The following is a 17,317-nucleotide window of genomic DNA, read 5'->3' as shown; positions in this document are numbered from 1 at the left end:
TGAAATTGCGCACAACACTTGCATAATCAGTCAAACTTAATATATATAGATATCCTTTTTAATTTCATATCTTCATATATCATTCAAAGTCAAAGCCTTACATCAGTAACTTAAACCGGCTTTGACTCTTTCAAGATTAACCCCACATTAGTAATTAGTTTGAAAACATAGCAGTCAAAGTTTTAAAGATTTAATAACTTCTATAAGTAATATCAATCCGTAAATTGCTTCTCCATCTTCTCATCCAAAAACTGGATGAGGCCTTCAAGTGCGGTGTCAGGTTCGCCTTCCCGCATTAGCTGCTCCCCAATCTCAGCAGGGGTTACCTCTAGCTTGGACAATAGATAGTCAATCCGCTCAAACGACCTGTGTTCCATGACACCCAAATAAGTGGATGCCACCACACGGAACCCGCATGGGGTACAATACCCCATCTCAATGTGGACGTCCATTCACCCTGGCCGAAGGAGCGCAGGATCCAATCTCTCTTTATGGTTTGTGGTGAACACAATGATTCTTTCATCACCACAACTCGACCACAAACCGTCAACACAGTTCAAGAATCCAGAAAGAGTAACCTGATAAATAAAAGTTGTTAGTGAACCAATTAACCAAACTTTATGATAATGGACAAACTATGTATCAGCTAGAATATTTTAAACCAAACGCGTTAAAAGGATATACTAGCTAGTTACCTTCTGTTCTTGATCTGAATGTGTGTCATGATCAGCTCGATCTCGCGACTGAATGGAACAGTCAATGTCCTCCACAACGAGTATGGAGCGGTTGGCAGTAGCCATCAACAAACTCCGCAACATCTCGTTTGACTTAACATCAGTCAACTCCAAATCATAGAGGTCAAACTTCAAATAGTTGGCCATTGCAGCAATCAAACTAGACTTCCCGGTCCCAGGCTGACCGTACAACAGGTACCCTCTCTTCCACGCCTTTCCAAGTCTCCTATTATACTCTCGCCTCTCCACAAACTGATCCAGGTCCTTGATCACCCTCTCTTTCACACCCGCGTCCATTGCCAGCGTGACAAATGTCGACGGCTGATCCATATTCACTGACTTCCATGACGTGTACTCATCCATGCGGTATAGTTTTAGCATCCTGCCCTCTCTTCTCACTGTCTTGGCCATTTCACGTATGAACGGTAGATACTCATTCACCACAAGATTATAGTGCTTGCGGTTGAATGTGGGCTCGAATGATCGCTGATATGTTCTCGTTGCACATCTATCACCATCATCGTTGTATACAACCCGAGGGGCGATCTTTTTGGAAGCCAAAGACCACCTAAACTTAACTCCATTGAAAGTATCCGTATAACATTCATTAGTTTCCATTGTGAGTTTTATGTTCCTGTCACTCGGGTTTTGCGTAGCAGTAACACATTGAATATTGAGTGGCAACCGGGGCAGCGATGTAAGCTTCCGTGGCATTGTAAAGTAGGTTCCCGTGAAGCCCATCGTACTCGTTGATTATGATTCTCGTCGTAAATTTTGTGGGAAAGTTGGTGACTACATTTTTTATGGCTGGTAGAACATAATTTTGTACTTCTTGTAGACAGTACCGACCGACCACCATCGCAGTGGCGGCTATGGCCAATTTGATGGGGCCTTTCACCCCTTGGTTGTTGTTAGAGGAACCCATTAGTGTGAAGAAGCAATTAATGGAGATCTGAAATGAAGCTAAACAGAAGCATGCATAATTAACAGGTAAACAGAAGACTAGAGAGAGGAGCAATAAACAACACATGAACACTATAACATCATCACAAATCAAAAACTACAAAACAATCTGAAAACTGAATATTGATCATATATATATATATATAACACCTCATCTAAGCCAAGTTTGATCCAATAATATATAGAGGATGATCATATATATATGAAAAATGTGAAGTACATTAGAATTTCATATTGTAGTATACATAAATAATTAGTTGATTCAAATGATACCAGCATACCTTGTAGTTATTATTGGAAATACTCATGAACTTAGACATGAACACTATATGACTATAACATCATCACAAAAGAGAAAGCAACAAAAATTAACTAGCTGGCCCTAAACAAGCCTAATTAACTATCTCTAAAACTGCTAATATGATCCTATTATTCTCAGTGTTACTCCATATTCTTGCAACACAAACTAGATATACCATATTAAAGCATATATACATAAATTATTTGATTCAAATAATACTAACAGACAGAGTAGTTCTAGAGGCGACATCAATACATCATAAGCATACATAAACATTCGAATTCATATGAAAGTAGCAGATAGATATGATCATATCACCTGATGACTTAGAGCAAGCTGCTGATAATTTGTAAGACCAAAGAGTTACGTTTTAACCTAAGTGTCACACTGTCACCTTAATGTCATAAGCAAGCACTTATATATCGACTGTTAGTCCAAATTACACACATAAAGATAAAGATAGTTACTAGCACTGCCACGTGGAAGACACTGATTGGAGGAACATATATGTTAGTCCTCTCATTAAACCACCACCTTTATGTCTCTATAAATTACTATATTTATGAACCTGCTATATCCTTATGTGTATTGTTTTTTTCTTAAATAATCTAGTCTATTTTCCAAATAGGTAAGAGGCACGTCAAAGGTTCACTGTGTGTAATCGATTGTTGCTTAAATATCTTACATTTTAATTTATTACAGATTTTACTTAATATATATGTTTGTTGTTTCTGGAGATATATTCTCTAAGGTGTTGTTTGTTTTTTAAGACAAAACTGCAATCTGATTTCATCTGATTTTATGTCTGCAACTGAAGATGTGGTCTGAAGGTCTGCAGTCTGAAAATATAATACTGTTTGTTTTATAAACTGGGTATCGTCTGCATAAGCTGAAAAGTAGTTACCTATCATACATATCCAGTAGATAGAAGTCATTTAACGTCTATATACTAGTAAAATAGTTGGTGGAGGGCGGTGGACGGTGGTAGTGGCGAACGGTGGATGGTGGTGGTGATGGATGGTGATGGTGGTGGGTGGTGGACGGTGTTGGTGGCGGATGGTAGGTGGTGGTGGTGGTGGTGGGTGGTGGTGGCGGACGGTGGTTGGTGGTAGTGACGATGGTTGTGGCCGACAGGTGGGTGGTGGTGGTGATGGATGGTGGTGGGTGGTGGTGGTGGTGATGGACGGTGGTGGTGGGTGGTGGTAGTGGACAATGGTTGTGGCCGATGGGTGGGTGGTGGTGGTGGGTGGTGGTGCTAGACGGTGGGTGGCGGCGGCGGTGGTGGTGGTGGACGGTGGTGGTGGTGGTGGCGGACAGTGGGTGGTGGTGGCGGCGGCGCATGATGGGTGGTGGTGTTGCACATTGGGTGTTGATAGGATGTTAAGAAGTGTGAAGATGTGTGAAGAAGTTAAACAATAGCTTCTTTTTTAAGACTATAAAAGCAGTTTGCAAATCTTATTTTAAAAAACAAACAAACAGTCTTCAGAAGCTTATATTTGTGCGTCCGCAGACATAAGCCTTATACAGATGTTTTAAGTAAAAACAAACAAATTACATACATATTAGTATTGAGCTTATGAAAATTAATCCAATATGTAGAACATTATAAAAAATTTAGATAGGATGTTTACAATAATGATGATATATGAGTTAAAAATATGCATATATGCATAATATGTAATTTTATGACTTTATTGACCTTTAAAAAAAAGAGGGTTAAAATGTGCCAATTAACTTTTTATAACTAAGGAAAATTTTGTGGTGTTCTTAAACATGTATAACGGAAATTTATAATGAACATACACGGATCAAAGTCTGTATAAATGAAACCAAATTAACAATAATAATAATAATAAGACGCATGTCCTCGCTTATAGGGCGCATATGTCGCCTAGATAGCCTGTAGCGCCGGCTTCGAGAAAGAAAAAAGTTTTTGGGCCAAAGGCGAAAATTTTTTTTTGTTTTAAGTAAAGAAGTATTTTGTTGAGTTTAAATAATTTAATTTTGATATGGGCTTATTTGGTTATAATTAGCTTGTGTTAAAACTTTTGTATAAAAATAAGATTAAACATTTCTCAAATGAGACTAGAACCTATAACCTTTTGGTTGGTAATAATACCCTTTGCTACTAGACCAAATTAGTGGTTATGTAATTAAGTTTAAACACTATATATATATATATATATATATATATATATATATATATATATATATATATATATATATATTGTTTTAATAAAAATACATATAACTTTTTTTTTCTAAAAACTCGGCCCTAGCGGGGTGTCGGGCATGTGGTCGTCGACCACCCAGCCTCCCTTATGGCCGGCCCTAATAGCCTGCGACGACAAATACATTATGCAGCCAAAGGGTTTGTCATTGTTACTTCGTTACTGTAGGGGGGGGGGGGGGGTAGTGGACTTAATTCCCATCCTCAAGTTCAAGTCAATGAAATGGGTTGGGTCAATCTAAAGTAATGAGGAGGTCCATGTTGGCCCGACTTAGAGCCATGGAATTAAGTTCATTAGTTACTCAATCAGGGATAAATTATATGAGTTGTATTTAGCTAATGATAGTTAATTAGATTAAAAGTAGGTAATCATATGGGGTTTATTTATTATTTAGTCGGTAATTCGAGTCCATCTCTAATTATTCCGAGTCATAGTCTATTTAACCTAATCAAAGTTGTGATTATGGTTGGATGAGTTTGTAATCAGTTTTAAGTTATATTTTTCTAGTTATGACAGACTAACAGTTATTTAATCCAAATTCATCGTTTACGTTTTGATGAGTTGCATCAATTCGTTCTTGAGAAATGCCGTCGCTAATGAAAAAGCAATTCTTGAGAAATGCCGTCGCTATAACTTCTTCATTTTGTAGAGTTAAAAAATCATTAATCCTCTTAGACGAGACTGAGCTTTTCATGTCATTGGGGCAAGGACGTGAAAATAGACTGGCAAATGGATCAAATGACACTTGTAGAACAGAATGTGATAATCTGACCCATCTAGCTAGTCAAGAGGAAACCCACTCCCGAACGAGACTTCAATCTACTCTCTCTCATATGGAAAGTCATGGGGTTAGCATTAGCTGAATTGGGCTTTGGTTGAAAAGTATATAAATAATAAAATGTTAACCTCTAGTGTTCAACCTATTGTAACTTGTTAGTACACAAGACAAAATTTTTTTATCTTCATTATACTCGCAAAAAATAATTTTTAACCAATTAATATTCAGACAGTACTTTAATTAATATCACTTTCAGTAACCACAAAACCCACACGTATTACTATATATAATTGCTGCTGTATTTCTGTATGTGGTTTGTTTCTTGCTAAAATAGTGTCGTCCATTTTCAAAATAAGGAATAGACGCATCAGAGATTCTGTGTTTTTTACCTGCTCATATTAGCTTCCCTTTTTTCAATTTTTCAATATAAGCCATCATCATCATCAATATATACATATTACCAAGATTATATCTATACATATTAATTACTAAACTTATAAAAATGGCACATTACTAATCAACATTAATACATACTGGTAATATGCCAGCCTGCACTGAGGCGCGATAAACAATGTAGCTATGCAACTGGTCTGAATTTCAAAATGTGCATGCCATAGCGAGTGGCAAAGAAAACCTATAATGTAAAATCTAAATGCGACCGTGTGGGGAACTCCGCCACATACTCAGGTGCTATCTGTTTGGTTCATTGGCGGCGGCTCAAAGCGGCTTGTGTTGAGACGTCTAAAGATGGCTAAAGTAATTCAAATATACTCCAAAATAATCCAAGCCCTATTACGTAGTTGTTATGCCAACTAATACATTAACCACCTGCCATGAGTTAGTTGTCATGCCAACCATGAACCACCAATACATTTTGTCACCACCACCTTTCAAATTCCACATTGAACATGAGTTTCCTTTGATTCCTTGTTTGATCACAAAAGTCAAATGTGTTTCTACCACATAATAACAATATATATCTTACCAACTCATTTCCTATTTCTCTTATTTAGAGACCTTTATGAAATTATGATTTGCCATTTGAATTAATGATGCAATAGTGACATTTATATTTTGCATATATATATATATATATATAGGGTTAGGTTAGAATAAAAACCCACTTGAGTTATGAAAACTCTAGAAACTCATTCTCAACCACATGTTTTTAATTAAAGATTAAATCTTGTGGTCCACAATTAAAGTTAATAAAAAATGTAAAAGTTTATTTACATTTTCTCTCTCCTGAAAACATATATAAAAATTACTAAAAAAATGTAAAAAAAATAGCAAAACATTTTTTTTATGTTTTCGATGCTTTGTATTAAATGTAACAACATATATTACATGTAACAAAAAAAAAACGATGTTACATAGGGTTTTCACGGGTTTTCTGAACCCAAGAGGATTTTCAAACTATATTTCTCATATATATAGGGTAAGGTTAAAATGAAAACCCACTTGAGTTGTGAAAACCAGCGAAAATCCTATGTAACATCATTTTTTTTTGTTACATGTAATATATGTTGTAACATTTAATACAAAACATCGAAACATAAAAAAAAATGTTTTGCTATTTTTTAACATTTTTTTACTAATTTTTATATATGATTTCAGGAGAGAGAAAAAGTTATATTTATATTTACATTTTCTATTCACTTTAATTGTGGACCACAAGATTTAAACATTAATTAAAAACATGTGGTTGAGAATGAGTTTTTAGAGTTTTCACAACTCAAGTGAGTTTTCATTTTTTACTTAGCCTATGTGTGTGTGTGTGTGTGTGTGTGTGTGTGTATAACACCTTGAAAATATTATGCGCTAATCGTCAATTATAATAGTTGAAATGCCAAATGGTATTACCGGCAAAGCATAGTTCATGGTTAAAAATGAAAATAATTGAAATTAGTGGATAGCGGACCACTATCCTTTAGCTTAACAGTCCGCTATGAGAATGGAAATGGTGGCGGATCACTACGTACCCAAGCTTAACATCTGTTACTTAACGGCGAAAGCATTAATAAGGGTTTGACACATGACAGATGATGCGTTGATGTTGATGTGTTTCAGGTGACTCGTTTTCGTAATGGACCACAGTGGCGTTGCAAACGGTTCCCTATGCATAAATATCTTTTGATTAGCCAGAGGCTAGTGCGTTCCCGATGACACAACATTCGTAGTTCAGTGGTGGATCGCCACCAATAGGCATAAGGCTATTCACTATGGTGGGGGGGCTTTAAAGCCACTCTACAGTGCCACGTGGGCACTGGGGGCTTTAAAGCCTCAAACTAAAATGCCCTTCTATGGTTTAATGTCCTGAGGGGCTTTAAACCTTTTTTTTCATAAAACAAAAAAACCAACAAAATAAAATAAAATACAATAATAATAAAAAACTAACTAAATAAAAAACTAAATTAAATTTAAAAACATACAAATAAAAACTAAAAAAAATTACAACTATTTTCAGTCGTCGCCATCATTTTGCTTGTTCCTTCAAAGATGTTCAACCAAATTCGATCGAAGAAAGAAATGTGTTTCCCCTTTTCATGTTCTTAATAATTAGCAAGTTTCTCATCTTCATTTAGTGTTGAGATCGGCTATGATACATCGTTGTACTTGCCTTGACAAATTGCTCTACCCGAGTCCTCCAATATCATATTATGCAAGATAATACAAGTGTATATTATGTTTCTTAACTTATCCATTTGGTGAAAATGAGCCGGTTGTCTAATGATAGACCAACGTTTCTTTAATACCCCGAATGCCCTTTTGATGTCCTTTCTGGCCGATGTGTGTTTTTTCTTGAAATATTGATATTTATTGTCAGTCGGGCACGTAAAGATAAGAAACAACGTGGCTCATCCCGGATAAATACCGTTAACTAGATAATATCTATATTCGAAGTTGACATCATTCATGAAAAATGAGGTGTCGGGTGTAACTCCATCTATGACGTGGTCATAAATAGGGGACAGATGTATCACAGCTACATCATTGTTTGCATCTGGCATCCCAAAAAGCGCATGCCATATCCAAATATCAAAATATGCAACCGCCTCAGACATAATTGTCGGGCCATCATAATCACCTCGATGATATTGACATTGCCAAGCATCTGAGCAGGCTTCCCAAGGCCATTGTGTGCAATCGATGCTACAAAGCATCCCGGGAAAACCGTATCTTTGTTGATGCAACTCGTATATTTTTTGCATGCCATTTTGAGTCGGCCTTCTCAAATATTTTTTATAATATAGTTGAGAAATACCTAATATTAATAATTTTAACTAAGTTCATAAAATTTACACTCAAAATAAGAATGTTCGGAAATAAATAATTAAAATGATAATAATAATACTCACATTCGCAGAACATGTGAAGGGCTTCATGACCCACAGTATCTGACATCTATAAATGCTCTTCCATTGCGTCGCTAGTAGTCCCATATGCTAGTTGACAAATTGCCGCTGTGCATTTTTGCATAGGAGAAAATCCCGGTTTACCTCTCGTGTCGACTCGTTATTGGAAAAATGCATAATCACGTTTTAAATCTCCAACTGTTCGTAAAAATAGTTGGCGACTCATCCAAAAACGACACCGAAATCGTTCCGAATAAAAAACCGCGTTCGACGAAAAATAATCTCTTATAAACCGGTTATGAGCACCTACACGATCCCGTTGAAGATGAGGTCGTCTTGTTCGTGGTTGTGAGATTTTGCAATGCACGACTAAGAGTTGGGCAACCTCTTGAATAGCACTAAATATCGCTTCATCCTCTGAATCCGAATATGAAATAACGTCGGGATCGGGGTAATAGTCGCGTGTCGAAAATGAGTCGGAAGACATAATTTTGGAGAATTTTTTTAATAAGTTTAAAGAAATGAATGAGATGTTTGTAGAAATTGAGTAAATAGGATATATATATATATATATATATGATTTGGATCAAATACAAATGAAATTAACGTACTAATTGTAAGAATCAAGTAGAGTAATTATGTAATTACATAATTACTCTACTTGATTCTCACAATTAACATGTTAATTTCATTTGTACGTTAACTTTCCCCTATAGGGTTAGGTTAGAATAAAAACTCACTTGAGTTGTGAAAACTTTAGAAACTCATTCTCAACCACATGTTTTTAATTAAAGATTAAATCTTGTGGTCCACAATTAAAGTTAATAAAAAATGTAAAAGTTAATTTACATTTTCTTTCTCCTAAAAACATATATAAAAATTAGTAAAAAATTGTAAAAAAAAATAGCAAAACATTTTTTTTATGTTTTCGATGTTTTATATTAAATGTAACAACATATATTACATGTAACAAAAAAAACGATGTTACATAGGGTTTTCACGGGTTTTCACAACTCAAGTGGGTTTTCATTCTATACTTTACCACCATATATATATACACACACACACACAGGTTTAAGTTCAGGAGATAAATGAGATTACTGTGAGAAATTAATATAGGCCACTATTTTTATTTTAGGTTTTAAATGTATAAAATAAACGAAAGAAATATAAATGCAACAATAAATGTATTCTCTCTCTTCAATTAATACAACTAATATAACCATAATAAATCACTCTCTAATTATGGATACACATATTCTATATGTGTGTAGGTAATGTGTTTTCTTATTCTTAGAACAAGTGTATGTTATATGTTTTTGTTTAGGTTGTATATTTTTTATTGACAATTAATGCTAACATATATAAGATAGTTTTTTTTTTGTATTATTCATCACAATGTACCTACGTGTTGATTGATATTGATATATTGAGTTGGAAGAAATTGGTTTTGGATATAAAAAAAATTAATGTATGAATAAATTGTATTTGTGTAGGATAAAATTTTCGAGTGTAGGTTATATGTTTTTCGTGTGTAGGTTATACGTTTTTGTGTGCGTGTGTAGTTTATTGATGCTGAATTTTGTGTGTAGGTTATATGTTTTCTTATTATTAGAACAAGTGTAGGTTATATGTTTTTGTGTAGGTTGTGTACTTTTTTGTTGATATTTAATGCAAACAAGTGTAAGATAGTTTTTTGTACTATTCATCATAATGTAACTACATGTTGATGGATATTAATATATTGAGTTGGAATAAATTGGTTTTGGATAGAAAGAAATTTTAATGTATGAATAAATTGTACGTGTAGGATAAAAATTCAATAGAGAAAAAATAAGTTATAAAAATAAATGAATTCTTATTATTTTTCAATTATAATAATTTGATTAGTTGTATTATTTGAACAGATAACTATTATATTTATTAGTTATATTAATTGAAGAGAGAGCATGCATTAATACTTTCCTTATTTAGCTTTAAATATTTAAAACATAAAATAAAACTAGTGTCCCATATTCATTTCTCACATTTCTCACAGTAATCTCATTTCTCTCATGAACCATCCCCTATATATATATATATGGTTAGTATCCTTAGAGAACTCAAAATCATTAAGAACTCTTAGGAGCCATTGATCTGCTTAATCAATGGCTATAAATAAATCATGGCATAACTGTTAATAACTGGCAATTTGAGGGGCAACTTTTTTACGAAAAGGGCATAATAGTAAAAGCATTTTATTGGTTTTCCTATGAAAAGAAAAATCCCGAATATTACTCAAGCTTCCATATCCACGATTTCTTATCACCCCAATTCATCTATTATACTAATATGTGACCATAGAGTGTGATTCAATCCTGGCGTAAATCCAAGATTGAATATTAACCATCTGATAAAGACATCCAAGATTGAATATTAACCGTCCGATAAGAACCAAGATTGAATATTGACCGTTTGATAAGGATTAAAAACGTAACTCTTTTCTAAACATGTTCGGTGTTCTTCTTCTTCTTTAATTGTAGCATACTAAACCAAAACACCAAAACCATTGTTATCCCGATTCGCAAGGACAGCGAACCAGAACTTTCTCCTATTTTGAGCCCCCCTAATTTCATTTCGCTTACGCCATCCGGCTCACAGCTTGCGGTGTTTCGGCCTGAGGTGGATGACATCTTGCTACTCACAGTTAATAACAGCCGGTAAGTTGTTGATTTGACTGGTTTATGTTTGATTTGTGTGAATTTGGTTTGAATCTGTGTTTATGAAATTAGGGCTAACTTGCATCTATTCTGTGCTGGAATGCTGGATTGTTACAACTTCAAGTAGAGTTTACTCTCATACACTTTTGATTTGTAACTTAATCTGTTTCTATGTGCAGAATTTACTCTCATACACGTTATTTGAACACACTGCATTCAGTGCATCTGCTTATTTATTGATAGGTTATGCATTGAAACTGTGTTTTAAAGAACGGGTCATAAGTTATTATTAACGAGTTCCAATTGTGTTTTTAAAAAATGGGTTCAAAAGGTTTTATTAGCGGGTAAAATTTACGCTAAAAGGGGCTATTTATTATTGGGTTAGCTAACGGGTCAAAATTATCCCCGTAACGGGTAGAAATTAAAGAAGGAACTGTGAAGCTAAAAAATAAGGTACTATTTATGGGTTATATGTAAAAACCGTGTTTTTCAAGAACGAGGGACGAGTAAAAAGTAACCCGGTATAGGTAGTATTTTCGCTTATTAACGAGTTAGTTAACGGGTCAAAATTATCCCAAGGTATTATTTAAATGTTTATTCGACAATTGAACATCATATTATGTGTATTTAAATGTCTTCTAATAATAAAATCTTGGTCTTGTAGATGGAGTGCAAAATCTGAGTGGGAGTCGAGTGTCCCGGCTACTGATCTTGAGTGGAAAGAGATTGCTGAACCGGTTATGAGACTGTATACAGGAGCAACCGATGGTTTCCAGCATTGAGGTCAAAGAAAGTGGTCTGGTTCGAGCAACCAGTTATGTGGGCGCTCTTTTGTTCCAACACATAAATATATAAATAGGCATGAAGTAATACCCTTCTATTTGCAATTCATGTGAATCCGTATCTCTCAAAATGTATTGTACCACAACCAAACCGTTGCATATGTTATTGACTTAATGTTAATATCACATTACTGCGTTTATATTCCCGTCCACCGGACGGGTAACTGCTAATTGATAAATATTACATTTAAATTATTCTTCACATTAACAATCCTACAAAATAACATAAAAACATCCCCAACTGACTATTACATAGACGTATATTCAAAGCATAAAATTTACGTATATGCATGTTTACATAAATTTACATGTATGTAAAAAAAACAAACATGAAAATTACATGTTGATAGCATGTAAAGTGTGTTGGTAGGTTGATTTAAACCGGTTGAATGGCTAAACCTGGAATAAGAATTTAAATATAGGTGATGATAATTTTACACAGGACATGCCTTTGATTTGTTTATGAAGTTTAGATAATTTTACATATGAATAGAACTTGCATATTAGTGAAGGTCTTGTGTAAATTAATTGTTGACTTTGACATTTTTATGAAATAGCATGTAATTTTAAAACAAAGAACCTGGCCGAAATATGATATTGGAGTTTATTTACATACTAGATTTTATCCCCCCGTATTACAGGGGATTGTTTTACATTATTCGTTTTTAATATTTATATATGTATATTTGGATTTTAATTTTATGTATTGTAAGAAAGTTAATAATTAATATACTTGAGGTTTGATGATTAAATGGTTTCACAAATAAATGATATTTTATAATCCGATTTAAAAGCTATCTGGGTTTGATGATACCCATTACCCGTTTATTTCTTTATTATAAAATTGTTTCTTAATTATAAATAATATCTTTTTTTAAGAAAATAGGATATTAATTTTTAGTATATCCCTATTTTATAAGATTTTCATATCAAATATTTGATGAGATTAATTTTTAATATAATGAGAAGTTATAACCGTTTAAGAGCGAATTCGAGTCAAATGCGTGAGAAGCCTTCATTTACAAATACAGCAATCTGATGGCTTGAGAGAATGGTTGTTTTACATTTTTCGTTTTTTAATATTTATTTTTTGAATTTTAATTTTCTTTATTGTAAGAAAGTTAATAATATACTTAGGGTTTAATGATAAAAGGGTTTCATAAATAAATGATATGTTATAACCCGTTTAAAAGCTATATGAATTTGGTGACCCGTGACCCGCTTATGTTTTTTACTATAAAATTGTTTATTAATTATAAATAATATCTTTTTCTTTTTAAATTGGATATTAAATTTTAGTATATCCCTATTTTATAGGATTTTCACATCAAATAATTAGTAAGATTAATTTTTAATTTAATGAGATGTTATAACCCGTTTAAGAGTCATTTGGTTTTGGTAAGACTCAAACCCATGAATTTGGGTTAAATCAATGAGATGCCTCCATTTAAAAATCAAGCAATCTGGTGGCTTCCATAAAAGGGGGGAAGCAACCACATCGCGACACATAGAATTTTAGGGTTTTCGTTTATATATATTATAGATATGATTTATTTACATATAAGCAAATTTACCTAAAAGAAGTTTTTTTTTCACAATTTTTGTGAATGATATTGAGCAAAATTTATGGTTAAGTTTACATACGAGTAAATCTTAGATATTTGTTATGATATTGTGTCAAAGCATTGGGTTTGTTTTATGTTTCGATTTCACATTAATTTTGTGTAAAAATTTTAAATGTCAATAAATTTTACATAGCATCTTTTGTGTCCTATTATTATTATTATTATTATTATTATAAACCAGAGAGAAATATGGAGAGACTTTGTATATTATTAAATGAAAATCATAATAATGTTCAATCATAAACTATATATATAAGAATATAACTACCATATACACATAATGTATATATGATTTTATAACACTCCCCCTCATATATACATTACCGTTCATTATACACTATTAACAACATACTTCAGGATGATGTTAATTAGGTACTTCAGGACCTATGAATAAACTGACACTGCTTAGATCAGTTATGCTGGTTAAAAACCTTACTAAGAAAACCCAATGGGACAAAACTTAGTCAAGGAAAAGAGTACAGCGTGTATAGTGCTCCCCCTCAATTTAACTAACATTTTTTCAATCTTCGAAGTCCGATCATTTGTGATAACTTCTCGAAACTGCTTCTAGGTAAAGATTTTGTGAATAAGTCAGCTAGATTGTCATTTGACTTGATCTGACGAACTTCAATTTTCCCTTCTTTCTGTAAGTCATATGTTGAGAAGAATTTTGGTGAGATGTGCTTTGTTCTGTTACCTTTGATGTAGCCTTCTTTGATTTGAGCTTTACAAGCAGCAATGTCTTCATAGATAACCGTCGGCTCTTTCTTGATTTGTTCTAATCCGCATGCTTCTTGTATGTGATTAATCATTAACCTTAACCATGCGCATTCTCGACCGGCATCATATAGTGTTATCAGTTCCGCATGATTTGAAGATGTAGTTGTAAGTGTTTACTTAGTTGACTTCCATGAAATTGCGGTGCTACCATAAGTAAATACGTAACCTGTTTGAGATCTTGCTTTATGTGGATCTGATAGATAACAAGCAAAAGCATACCCAACAAGCTGGGACTTGTCATTCTTTTGATAGAAAAGACGTAATTCTTGTGTCCCGCGAAGATATCCAAATATATGTTTTATTCCAGTCCAATGTCTACTTGTTTGATTCGAGTTGTATCTTGCTAGTACATGTATCGCGAATACAATATTAAGTCGCGTGTTATTTGCAAGGTACATAAGGGCACCGATTGCGTTTATGTATGGTACTTCTTGACCAAAAACTTCTTTTCCCTCTTCCTGAGGGCAATATGGATCTTTATGTGAATCCAGCGGTCGATGAACCACAGGTACGTTAAACGGATGGCCTTTAGTCATATTAAAACGAACTAACATCTTCTGGATGTAGCTTGACTGGTGTACTTCGGAAGCAAATTCGCGTGTAGGCAGCGCACTTAAATAACTATAGCATGCCAGAAACGGGGAGTTGAGATGGTTAGACCTATACCCCGAAATGCTCCCACAGCAGTAGCAGCAGCAGTAGTGGTGGTAGTGTAAAGGCCGTAAGCCGGGGGGTGAGCTCTTTGATAGTGACTTCTTTCGAATGTGCCTTTACGCATATGCTTGAACTACAGGCCGAGGCATAATTTTGTCAATCCAAGATCTTTCATTTCAAATTCTTTCTTTAATAATTAGGCAGCTTTCTCTATCTCTTCAGGAGATCCTATTATGTTGATATCATCAACATAAACTGCTATTATGGTAAACTTTGAGTATGATCTTTTTATTAAGACACATGGACTGATTACATCAGCCCGTAAAACATTTGGTTGGGTCATAAATGTATGTGTTTATAACACTCCCCCTCATATATTTATGTTATACACTATCAACATTACACCACTGGATAATGTTGGCTCAGTTCTTCTGGACCGATATTAACTAATACTGCTGGATTAGTTATGTTGCCTCTTGTAAGTGTTGGATCATTGACCGTTATAAGTGAAAGCGTATTGGAATTATAGCCGAGCTCAGTGCAAGTCTGATGGATATCCTGCATAAACATAACATGGGACTCTGTATTTTCTTTATAGAACGAATCCATGTCTTGAGTCCTTCAAGGATATTAACTTATCATTTAATACGCTTAATGATGTTGTATCGCTAAAAACCTTGCTAGGAAAACCTAATGGGACAAAACCATAGCTAAGGGGGAAAAATGTAACACCCCGACCAAAGGCGGATTATACATCGGGGCGCCACATATTGTTTCATTACTCGTGACACTATTGGGTGTCAATATTTAATAAATATGTTCATTCACGCATGCGCAACGTATACACAAGATATAAATAAATCAACATAAAACAATATATTATAAAATATAATATTCAAACAACAATAACTTGTCTTGATACATTTTAATCTAGGTCCAAAATAAAGAAACTTCCTACGTGTCCACAAGCTCCAAAACAGCTACAGCAAACCTGAACATGTGTTAAAATAAACGTCAAACACTTGCGTGTTGGTGAGAAATCAAGTTTAATACAATACATAGATAATAAATCTGCGCGCAACATGTGTATGTCTGGGTTTCAACATGGGTGCAATCAGATCGGGACCAACTCTAAGAGACAAGACTGCCAAGACTACCAGTGCTCACAATTGAGCTCACAAACAAGACAAACTGTGCTAGTGTAACCAAAAGAGAAAATCATAAACGATAGTTCTCCCGTGTTCATCTAATGGTACCATGAAAACTGCGGAATAGACCGAACAAAGCGGTTAATGATCCACACATACAAATAAACAGCCAAGTCTACGTCCTCAACACATGGGATACTGCGCGACTAAAGTTCATAAACAAGTTTAAGACTCTAAGTTTGTATGAACACATGAACATCCCAAAACATTAAAGCAAAAAGGGATTAGGTACGAGATTACTCACTTGATAAAGATGCGATGTAAGATAATGCAAGAACCAACTCTTAAACAAGCAAAGTTAACCTATAATTAAAGATTATGTTTCAACGATCGGTTTTTAGGTCTAGATAATAAGTTAGCATAATTAATAAGTAAATTATTATATATAATATATATTACCGGAAAAGCAGGAAGAACAAGGAGGAAGACGGAGGCAAGAGAGGAGGCGGCAGGAGGACAACGGCAGAGAGCAAGAGAGAGGAAGAGATTAAGTGTTTTGTGTGTGTAGTGTTAAGAAAATAGTATTATTATTTATAGGAAAACCCTAGGAGACATAAATCCAGAAAAAGGGGAAAAGATCTTAACAGGATCAAGCAAAAGATATCAAAAAGCATAAGAAAACAAAAGCAAAAGATATGGAAAGATGTGGCAGCTGCAGAGGCAAGATAAAGCTGTCAGGGAACAGTAAAAAGTATGGGTGGTTCAGATAAAGGTACTGGTCAAGCATGGAAAAGCAGATCTCCAAAAGATAATGCCAGTCACTTTATCTACCAACCAATGGGGTTGGTACGCATGCAGCGCCGAAAGCAACTATTCAGACAAAAAGCAAAGCAGGTCAACAGCTCAGAAGATAAGACGACACAAAAGCAAACAGGCTGGATAAAACAGAAGACTAAAGGGTTTAGCGCGAGAAGGCTGAGTGCGCGAGCGCGAAGGCTGGCACAACAATCTTAGCGCGCTGCGGGAAGAATCACGAATTCTAAACGCACTGCGTGAAGAATCACAAATCCTTAACGCACTGCGAGAAGAATCACAAATCCTTAACGCACTGCGAGAAGAACTGCTTAGACAGGAGGTCTTCACGCAGGCACAATATGTCAACACGCAGGCTTCCTTGTAAGGTGTCCGGCGCGTGGGGCTGCGCAG

The 17,317-nt window shown here is 34.5% G+C and overlaps 1 pseudogene; it reads right to left on the bottom strand.

The window, feature by feature from the left end:
- Positions 1 to 212: 212 nt before the first annotated feature.
- Positions 213 to 17,317, bottom strand: part of LOC143629007 (AAA-ATPase At3g50940-like) — a 44,974-nt pseudogene continuing 27,869 nt past the window's right edge.

Source organism: Bidens hawaiensis, unplaced genomic scaffold, assembly GCF_021521415.1.
Source record: "Bidens hawaiensis isolate Kalapana, Puna unplaced genomic scaffold, B.hawaiensis_p1.1 tig00005142_1, whole genome shotgun sequence".
NCBI lineage: Eukaryota > Viridiplantae > Streptophyta > Magnoliopsida > Asterales > Asteraceae > Bidens > Bidens hawaiensis.
This window is presented reverse-complemented; position numbering and strand designations above follow the sequence as displayed.